The sequence below is a fragment of the Rutidosis leptorrhynchoides genome, chromosome 4, assembly GCF_046630445.1.
Source record: "Rutidosis leptorrhynchoides isolate AG116_Rl617_1_P2 chromosome 4, CSIRO_AGI_Rlap_v1, whole genome shotgun sequence".
Lineage (NCBI taxonomy): Eukaryota > Viridiplantae > Streptophyta > Magnoliopsida > Asterales > Asteraceae > Rutidosis > Rutidosis leptorrhynchoides.
Window position 1 is genome coordinate 461,866,009 of NC_092336.1, and position 3,004 is coordinate 461,869,012.

Here is a 3,004-nt window from a genome sequence, read left to right on the forward strand (position 1 = left end):
TGTATGCTTATTCGTGTTGGTTTCAATTCTTCGAGGTCTAGTTTAGTGTATAGTGAATACGGCATTAAATTTATACTAGCACCTAAGTCTGCCAATGCTTCTATTGAACTAAGACTACCCAGAAAACATGAAATTGTGAAACTTCCTGGATCTGATAATTTTTCTGGTAGTTTATTCAACAGCACTGCAGAACAATTAGCATTCATAGTAACAGCCGAGAGTTCTTCCATTTTATTTCTATTTGTGATTAGATCTTTCAGGAATTTAGCATATCTTGGCATTCCTGAAATCATATCAATGAAAGGAAGATTGACATTTATTTGTTTAAACATATCCAAGAATTTGGATTGCTCGGCTTCAAGTCTTTCTTTTCTCATTTTACTTGGGTAAGGAAGCGGTGGTTGGTATGGTTTAACATAAGGCTTTGCCTTAACTGTGTTATCTTCATTAACCTTTTTAACTACCGGCTCTGTTTCCTTATCTTGCTCAGGCTATGGTGCCTGTGTTGTAGGAATAGAGTCATCAGAAATTACAGGTATTTCAGGTGGTTTAAGTGTAATACCACTTCTTGTGGTAATGGCTTTAGCTGTTTCATTTCGAGGGTTAGTATTTGTATCACTAGGTATACTCCCCGGTTTTCTTTCACCTATCAACCTTGCTAGGTTGCTTACTTCTTGTTCCAGATTTTGGATTGAAGCTTGTTGATTTCTAAATGCTTGAGAATTTTTTTTCATTAGTTTGTTTCTGAGATATGAAAAACTGCTTTTGAGATTCAACTAGCTTCGACATCATATCTTCTAAATTTGGCTTTTTATCATCGGTTTGTGGTGGTTTATTTGGAAAAATAGGTCTTTGCTGGTTGTAAGTATTATTGGATACTTGTTGTATGGAATATTTCGGTTATAATTCTAATTTTGATTGTAGTTTGGTCTTGGCGGTTGATAATTATTTTGATAATTATTTCCAGGCCTTTGGTTCATGTATGAAACATTCTCTCTTTGTTTCACTGTTTGTTCAATAATGAGACAATCGTTTGTCAAATGTGGTCCTCCACACTACTCACAACTAATTCATATTGCGTGAATATCTTTAGTCATCTTTTCCATTCGTCTCTCGAAAGCATCTAACTTTGCGGAAATGGAATCAAAGTCATGGCTAGAATCGGCTCTAGCCGCTTTAGATGATCTAACGATGTCTTTTTCTTGATGCCACTCATGTGAGTGTGAGGCTATGTTATCAATAATTTTATAAGCTTCAGTTGCAGTTTTCTTCATAATGGAACCACCAACTGCTATGTCGATGTCTTTTCGTGTAGTAATGTCACATCCTTGGTAGGATATTTGTACTATTTGATAAGTGTCTAAACCATGTTGAGGACATTCTCTCAACAACTTTCCAAATCTTGTCCACGCTTCATATAAAGTTTCATTTGGCTTTTGTGTGAACGTAACAATTTCTCCTTGAAGTCTCACGGCTTTAGATGCCGGTGTAATGACCCGGAATTTTCCGACCAAATTATACTTATGAGATTAATATTTACATAAATTAAACCATACCAACATGATAAGCAATCCAAATTGTTGAGACTTGTGTTTTTGAAAAGAGTTTTACACAACGTTTGACCGTCCAATATGACCGATGATATCACGAACTATATAACATACGATAATTATATGTTTGTGTATATATATGTATTTATATATATTTAACATGATCTAAGGATGGTTTAACATCTCATTGTGTACTAATGACAATGAGTTATAAGTATATTTTGAAACTACTAACTAAAGTTTTCAAAACGATAACTATACGTAACATTCTTTGATATATATACTTATAATCTATAATGCTTATACATGTATCGTATATATAATGTATTTAATCACTTTTAAGGACTTAAATACATAAAACAATATAAGTATATTCACAAAATATAGCTATATTTGAATTCTCGTTCCGTTTCCTCAAGATTTCTATACGTATATCTAGGGTATATGTACCCGTATCATACCCAGCTTCTATACGTATTTACTATTGGTATATACACATCAAATCAACATACTAATCAACATTATTACTGCCCTAGATATGAGGTAACTAGGATTTGTCAAGTAGTATGAATTATTAGTAAGAAAACAAAATTAGGAATCCTTTTCTTTCTTTATAAACTAAAAACGTTTTTATAAATGAACACCATTTCTTCACTCCATTTTCTCATACCTACACCCTCATTTCTCTCTCAAAATACTCCTAACTTCATACTTGATCATCTCAAGCATTTTCCCCATCATTTAGCTTCAATTACAAGCCTTAAACACCATAAGAAAACTCTTTCAAGAACATATTAAAATAACCACCCATTTGAAGAAGTTTACTTCCAACCTTTTGATCTAAATCCACCACTCTTTGATTCCAAGATTATTTCTTATCTTTTGCAGTAACTTTTTCCAAGTAACTTGAGGTAGTAACCTTGTTCATAATCTTATTCAATTCATATTCATATAGCTATCTTATTTTGTGGTATAAAATTTTAACAACAAGAACATAGTTTGAATGATTTCAAACTTGTTCACAAACTAAATAGATCCTTCTAACTTGACTTTTAAAACACTTCAAGACCTGTAATATATCATAATGATATGCTAACCTAACAAGATATAACTTGGTTTTACAAAGAACATCTTAAAAACTGAATCTACGTCGACGGAGTGCAACCGGGGGCTGTTTTGGGTTGGAGAATTAAAAACCATCTTGAACTTTGAATTGGAAGTTCATTTTCTGGAAAAATGATATTTCTTATGAATATGTTAACACATAAAAATTTCATGGTTTAACTCAAAGTGTAAGTATTTTTAGAAAAATGATCATTAAATGTTGTTTTTATGATGGAAAATGATCACTTTCATAAGTTTCACCAAAGTTTGACCTATAACCTATGATTTTGAATACAAACTAAGGTATTTTCAGTTCATATTCTTAAAATTTGACTCGATCCAAGGAAGTG

General features: G+C 32.1%; 1 non-coding gene across 1 annotated transcript; it reads left to right on the forward strand.

Moving 5' to 3' along the window:
* Window positions 1-1,362: 1,362 nt before the first annotated feature.
* LOC139845770 (small nucleolar RNA R71) lies at window positions 1,363-1,469 on the forward strand. The gene has a single exon (XR_011758528.1). It is a non-coding gene; the product is annotated as a small nucleolar RNA R71 (small nucleolar RNA).
* The last annotated feature ends 1,535 nt before the right edge of the window (window positions 1,470-3,004 follow it).